Source organism: Aphelocoma coerulescens, chromosome 7 (assembly GCF_041296385.1).
Source record: "Aphelocoma coerulescens isolate FSJ_1873_10779 chromosome 7, UR_Acoe_1.0, whole genome shotgun sequence".
NCBI lineage: Eukaryota > Metazoa > Chordata > Aves > Passeriformes > Corvidae > Aphelocoma > Aphelocoma coerulescens.
Window position 1 is genome coordinate 8,344,001 of NC_091021.1, and position 8,017 is coordinate 8,352,017.

Consider the following 8,017-nt stretch of genomic DNA (forward strand, 5'->3'; position numbering starts at 1 on the left):
AGACACAGACTTTAGCAGAAAAAATAACATCCCCCTTTTCCAAGGAGAGTGACTTGTACGCATTGTGTCAGGACTGCCTTAAGAGACAGCAAACTGCCTGCTTTATAGCTTTGGACTTGATGTTTTGCCATGTGAAGAGCACTTTCTCTGAAATGCGAAGTGCACATTTCTTTGTTCTTGTGTGGTGGATGTTCCATGTGCTGATGTGTCACCATGGTGCTGGACTGGGGAAGCTGAACATCAAAAGCGTTAGGGAGCTGTATGGCTCAATTGTTTCTGCTTTCATCATCCATTAAAAAAAAAAAATCTAAATGGAAGATGAGAACCTGGCTGCCTTAGGTTCATATGGAAGCAATTGCAGGACCAGGCAGCAGCAAGGTACTTACTCAAAGATGAGTAGATGGTAGGGCCTCTACAGGAAATCTGCAGCAAACAGATCATTCAAAAATAGCTTTTTGAGGCTATAGGATGTAAATGAAAAGAAATAGCTAATCAAAAGGAGAAAACACTGAAAGGAAGTGTTTTATCTGATGTCAGAAGTTGTTGGCTTTCATTCTGATATTCTTGTTTTTTTTCTGTATATAGCTTTTAGAGTGCCCTTAAGTATTCTCAAAAGGTTATTACTTTTCCAGTGGCATTAGAAAGGCTGAGATGATATTTGCAATGAGGGTAACTGACTCTCTTGAGGTTTTGGCACCCACAGCTCCAGATTAACTGGAAATGCAGGCATTTAGTAAATCTGAAAATAAGTGCCTCTTGGCCCTGTGCACTTCAGGGAAGTCAGCCTAAGTTTTGTGAGTGGGACCAGAGCAGGAACACAGTATATTCCACACAGGGGAGATATATATTTAGGAAAATTAAGCCACCCAGAATGAATGCCAGTGGCCTCCATTCTGTTTATCCAGACTATCTCATTCATGGAAGCCTGGGAAGCCCTGCTGTTAGTTCCATTGATGGGAACAGCAAGACTTCCCTTTCTGGTATTAGTGTTGGCTGACCAGAAGTGTAATTCTTACAAATTTCTGTTACTTAAAATCTCCTCAGGTTTCCAGTTTCCAAAGTAAAAGGGCTCCATTCAAGGTCTGGGGTGGACTCAAGCAGTGACTGCTAATCAGAATTGGTTCTTGAGATGCTGCACTGGTACAGAGATGGCTTCAGCCATGATGAGGTGAAAGGCCAGGGGGACCTGGCGATCAAAAACCACCACAGGAGACAGAAGGATGATACTGATGAGGCACATGTACATACATACTCCCATATACACAGCTATGTCTCACTTGTACAGAAATGTTCCCTTGCCTCCCCAGCAGTCACTAACCCACTGCTTTTCTTCCAGAAAGTAAATCCTTGACAGACTTGAAGTGATGAGTAATGACTCCACTTTCTTCCATTCCAGCTGCCACACAGGCATGTACGTTGGTCCCTCATCAACCCAGCAAAGTTTGAATGTCTTCCCCTTTTCTTGTTGTCCTGTGTCTGCCTTATAAGTTGCTTGCTGTTATGGTACAGTTGGGATCACCTTCTCTCAGCAGGCACTGTAATTGTTTTTCACAAGGAGAAAGAAAACGCTGGTAAGCAGTGGTACACATCTAGGGAAAATGTCAGCACTTAAACCCAAGCCTTGCTTTTCCCTCTGAGCTGTCATAGCTGGATCCTCTGCCCTTCCTTACAAGTGGGTTTGAGGAGGTGGTTGTTTTGGCTGGAATTGGAGAGGCACAGGTGGTACCACCAGCTGTAAATTGGAGGAGGCACTTCCTGATTATGACCACTGCCTACACACAGATCACTGCCAAGAGAGGAGCTGGAAGGCGCAGAAGCCTTCTCCTTACTTGGAAAAGGAGGGTAGTCATCACTCCCCTCTCCTGCAGGCTTTCACCTGTAGACTTTGGGCTTCTTTGTCAGTGCTTGGCTTCCTAAAATGCTGTGATGTGAACAACCCTCAGCCACCAGTGAGAGATAGATACACTGAGGCACAGAGTATATAAATTAATGCATCTAACTTTTAGGTACTCAGGTCTGTATATACAAGTGCATGGCATGTTTGAAAGCCAGCTTACTCTTTTAAGAGGCTTCAGTATGAATTCAGATGTCTGCTTAGCCATGGCAAAATAAGTGGTGAATGACTTCCTGACCTCTGCAATGTCAAGATTTTGCCCTCTGGCTCTAAATGTCAGTGGGGAGAGGCTTGTACCAAGCTGTAGAGCAAGCATGCACCAGGCTCACCTGTGAGGAGTTTAGGATGTTGCTCTGAGAGTGGGGGCAGGAATTTCAGAGGGCAGTGACAGCTACCTGGTCTCAACTACAAGCACAAATCCCTATTTGCACTTATGTACTTTTAGTTCCAGGTTACAATTTTTAAAATATTGTCTGATGCTCATGTCTCCACCTTCACATAATGGAGACCTCTGTTTGCTGGCCTTGACTTGCCTCATCTTCAGGAAAATCGGGCTACCTTGTCACCCTGTGTGCTGAAAGCCCTTTCCCTGGGGTGATGCCTTGGCCTATTGCTCCCTCACAGTCTTGGTTTTCATTTCTTGTCCTAAGTGTGGATCCACTGCATGGGGTGCAGCAAGTGAGGGATAGGCACCGGAGGGTTCACCCACCAACTGCGTGCTCCACGCCCATGAGCACCAGAAGAGAGCCAGATTAAAAGATTAAAGTCACAAACTGCAAACCCCCTTGGGCTCCCGATGAGATCTGAGTGCCTGGCTGCGAGGCCAAACTCCCACTCCGGAGATGTGGAGCTGTGCATGCTGTCGCTCACGCTGGAGCCTCTGGCTGCCGGCATCCCCTCCTGCTGCCAGCTCTCACTGGTTTTAAGGCCCAAGAATTAAATAATAAACCAGTTTTTCCCTGAAGGAGGGTCCTGAGTGATGCCTTGGCAATACCCAGGGACTCAGGGGATGGCTTTACGCTCCCCTCGTTGCACACCTGAGCTTTGGGGTTTGTAGCCTCCACTGACACTTTGCTTGCTTGTGTTGTGGTGACTGGATTGCTTTGCTTGGGATGTGGGATGGGGCTGGAGAGGGAGGGGTGGCAGTCAGCAGCATGGTAACCACATGGGGAAGGTCGTGAGTCCTTTGATGCCATCTGGTCACTTCTTAGAGGTCTCTTACAAGCCTCACTTTAGCAAAACTACCACTAGGTATGCTCACAGGCAGTGTATTTTCTCTTTCTTTTTTTTTTTTTTTCTTTTCTCCCACTTGATCTTCATTAGGACTGGGCAAATAATGGCCTTTTTGAGTTTATGGCTGAAAGCACAGAAGTCAAACTGTCACAAAGCACTATTACTGCGTTTCTGTCTGTAATTTTTATTTGACCAAAGCAATGACTCTGAGCCAAAATGATGATTCCATCATCAGCACAATATTCAGCATGCTGAGCTCCCAAAAGGAATTTTTTCCTAGTTTTGGGGTTTTTTTAATATTGTTTTTATATTTTTGAGTGCTTTTTTATCAGAAACACGTTGTTTCAAAGCAAAAATTTCAGCCCTGCTATTTTGAAAGCGTTGAAATAGTATATTTTGACTTCTCAGCAGTTGTTCCTCCTTTTCCTCCCTGTGCTTTTCAGATGAAGCTCTTTGTCAGACACAGGTTGAACCTGTGAAGATGTTCAGTTCTGGAGCTCCCTGTTTCAGCACATTTCCCAGCTCTGCTTCCCAAGTGCTCAGGTGACACCAAAGTACAGTGCATGCCAGCACCTTCTGGCCCTTGCAAGAAACGGTGTGGGGCTGTGTGGTGGCCAGACAAGCAGTGCCAATGTGACCATGGACTGCCCATCATGCAGCCCTGCCCCACCTCCAGCTGTGGGAGCACTGGGATCTCGAGGGAGGACAGCAGCAGGACCTGTGTTTCCCAAGCCACTGAAATGGGCATAACCAAAATACCACACAGGCACAGCCCTAAAATGGAGTAATTTCCAGGTTTGTGTCTGTTTTGATGAAGACTAAATGCTAAGTTTTAGCAGTCTTTTTTTTATTAACTGTATGCTCACACAGGTCTTTGTGATGAATCTGTATCCTCCAACTGATTATAATTAGTGCACTGGTTTATTTACATAGGATTAATGTAATTCAAATGACTAGGTGAAATTCTTTGATCTCGAGGGTATAAGAGGTGAGATTATGATGATTTATGATTTTAAACAGTTGCTCCTGGCCATAAAATCTATTCATTTGAAAATCAATAGAAAGATATCACTTGCCATGTTGATGAGATAATTTCCTCTGCTACTCAGCCCTGACCTATTCTCTTGGTTTTCACCATCCTGTCAAGTTTAAATACCTTTCTTTTTCCTGGAAGCTCTGCTCCACCTGATCCTGCACAGCTCTTCTGCTTGTCTGGGGTACTCTACTTTTAATTTGAAGCCACTTTCTGATTTATATGCTCCAAGCATGCAAATTCTTCTTCAAAACTCTTTTCCCAACCATGCATTCAGTCAGGTGCTGGAGCTGCCAAAAATATATCCAGCTTCGTATTTGTTCTTTGTTGCATTGGGTGAATTTATAGGTGTAGTGTATTGGAGACTAAACTTTCTGATCTCTAACAAGGGCTGTTGTCTGTTCAGCAAGTCCTGCCCACTGCACAATGGTATGAATATTTATGATGCAAAATAATAATGCTTGCCTCTGACCCTCTTCATCAGCAGATCTAGCATTGCTTCACTGAGGAAGCAGTCAAATCATTATCCTAATATCCAGATGGGGAAACTGAGGTGCTGCAAGGTGAAATAACTTGTCCAATGTCAGCAAAGGAGAGCAAGAAAGGGAATTCTGTCCCCAGCTGCATGGTACAGCCACTAGACCCTTCAGCCTCCTCAATGACAGCTCATGAAATTTGTCTTTATGCAATGCATTCTTCTCTATTAACAGCAAACAATTCAAGTGTTTTCTTCACAGGTATTAATAGCCTGCCTGAGAAATATGTCTCAACATGCATTTTCAGCAGTGCTTGTGTGCGTGTTGTGCCCCAGCCAGCATCTGTGACCTGCTAGAATGAGCCAAACTGGGGCAAGGTTGCACCTACGCCCCTGCACTCTGTTCCTCTGCTCCAGCACCCCTCCGCTCCTGCAGTGGCAGTCGGGGAGGTTGGGGACCGACCACGGAGAGGTTCTGCAATACCAGCTGCTGTGTTGGCAGCCTTGGAGTTGCCTCTGGGTCTGACTTACTGTCTTGTCTCCTTGAATATAATTGCTCACTGTTGATTTTTTTTTCATTTCCCTTTGATTCAGTAGCACTCATACCCTACTCAGATTCCTCATCAATCTCGCAATCTGGGGAGTCTGAGGAAATAGAGAACGGATCATCTGCAGACTTCTTCTGTATATTATGAAAGTGTCCCTGTGCCATGTGTGATTCCAATCTCTTTTTCCTTTAATCAGACAGAACATCAGAGTGTCAGATTGCACCAGCCAGGTCTGTGCACTGGGCGGGGGAGGACGGAGCCACTTCTGCGGAGGTGCTCCCGGCTCCCTAGAGGTGACGGCACATCCCTGGCTTCCCCCTCCCTAACCCTTTTACCTCCTCACAGCACACCCTGCTCAGCTCAGCCTTGCAAATGTTCTATGGCAAGGCATGTTCTGCCCCTGGCCGAGCCCGCTGGGGCACGACTGCTTGAGTAGCACTGGCTGCAGGGAGTCCTTGAGGAGTGGCAGAACATGTCTGCCTGGAAATCTGTGTGTGCCGCAGATGAACCCATCTCTTGCTATTTGGAGGTCTCAAGGGACCAAATCACTTCATGGAATTGGCCAGAATTTTAATGACTTCCACCCAAGTATCTTAGCACAGTGGTAGAAAAAGCATGTGTAGAAGGTTGGGTGGGTTTTTGTGGGTGCGAGGGTGCGTGTGCTCCTTATACATTACACTGGAATTTCATCAAAAGCTTTTCAGCACTCTGTAGGGCCTCTGTCATGAAGATCAGACTAGGTAGTCCACACTAGGTAAGGGCCTTAAATTTTGGCATTTATTCCCTAGCTTGTAAGCATTTTAGGAAGGAAAGGAGATCTGAAATAGAGGTGAAGTTCTGCCACCTTCATCATTTGTTTAGTGTTTTATTCACTTAGTGTTACAATTTTTCGCTTTTGCCTACCTACTCTCAGTACACTACAACCATTTCAATATCGAAATATAAGAGTATAGAACAGCTATAAAATTAACAGAATTCTATCCATCCCTCCCTTCCCATTTGTGCAGGGCAATATCTGAAGGACAATTTTACCTCCAGATGTCAGGACATGCGGGAGAGGGAGCAGACTCTGAGCTTGTGTGTCCTCTGTGGGATGTAAGCAGAAACAGTACCTAGACAGGAAAGTGTTTGAATGTTAATGATAGGACAGTGCTCAAAAACACTTTAAAAACACTTCCCTGCTTTTTGCTGAGGAAATCTCAATTTGTTGGCTGCCTCTGGCCTTTTGCCCAGCATTCTCAGATCTACTGGTGAAGGGAGACAGCAGAGCACGTTTGTCCTATTCCTCCTTCCCCAGAGTGAGATGCCAGACTGGAGAGATATGCTGCTGTTTGTGTCCCTAAGGACACACTACAGCGGGGACTACAGTCTATTCAACCCTTTCCTATACCTGCCCTGCTACATTCAGTAGCCCAGGGCAGGCCTGAGTTACACCTCGCCCACCAACAGTCTCTGGAAGCACAGCCAAGTGGTGTGAGAATCTCCACAAGTCCATTCGAGTGCTCCTGGAGCAGTGCTGTTAGTCTCTCTTTCCCTAGGATACACACTCACGCTCCCAGGCATGCAGTACCCCTGCCTGAGTCCCAGCACAGCATCAGCATCACCCTGGACTTCAGCGAGGTCCCAGGAACTTCTTGTGGGAGAAAGGGTTTGTGTTGGGTGTTCCTGGTGAAAATTTGGCTTCCCACCCTGACGTGCATTGTTCCTGCTCCTTTTTTCCATCGGAGTGGCTGAATTTTTGTTGAATGGTATATAAAGCATTTAGGACAAAAAGTCTATATAAAGTGTGATACTAATAATATTTTACGGCTTTAATTACCATGATTGTAGTGCCTAGAGGCGTATGCAAAAGCATTTTGAGTGGGTGGAGAGGAGGCAGTGCTGTGAACATTTTTGTGGTTTTGCTGGGCAATGCGCAATGGAGTTTTCTCATGGGAACCACAGCATGCCAGGGAGAAAAGCTGCCTCTGCCTCCTCGTCTGCTCTGTTGGGATACTGGATCACACCCCAAAGACGAGGAGAGAGCCCCAGTCACTCCAGTTTCAGGAAAAAGCGGGGCTGACCCACACTGCTTTGCAGAGGGGCTCTAGGGGCAGGTGCTGCTCGTTCCTCCAGGCAACAGGTATTTTTCCTCAGGCAACATCCCTTCCGTGCAGTCAGCGGCAGCTTCACCTGCAGGGTGATTTTAGGATTGGGCAAGCGCTGATTTGGGGCACGGACTTGCCAGCAGGCTGGAGAGCAGCGTGCGTGGTCCGGGCCAGGGTGTGCGATGCAGACAGAGCTCCCGCCAGCCGCCCACCCGTCCGTGCCGTGCCCGCGTGGGCCGCGCCGGGCCGCACAGAGGGGCCCTGTGTGGCACCCGCCAGCGCCCTGCCCCACGGCCGGCTGCCCTAACGCCATCCAGGGACACAGCCAACGGGGAAACAGGGACATACCCCATGCAGGAATGCAAGTTTTTAGAGTTTGGGTGTTACAAAAAAAAAAAAAAAGGGTGTGAAAAAAGGGCGCTTGCTTTTTCCCCAGCTCCAGAATGCAGTTCTGCATCCTTAGAAAACTTTTAAAAACTTTGTTCCTAGATTATATATTAATTTTTAGACGTTTTTATGTAGTTTTGGTGACAGCGATTTGACATAGACGCTACAAAGCCTCAGCCTTCTATTGGAAAAACTGAAGGAGAAAGTCAATTTTGTTTGGAGTTGTTTACCAAGGAGGCAGGTCACGACTCTGCTTCCTGCCTGGCCTCTCCTCCTCAGGCAAACAGCCATGAGGTGCAACGGAGCCGAGGTATGGATGAGAAGGCAAGGAAAAAGGAAAGGATACCCTGTGTGAAAAGT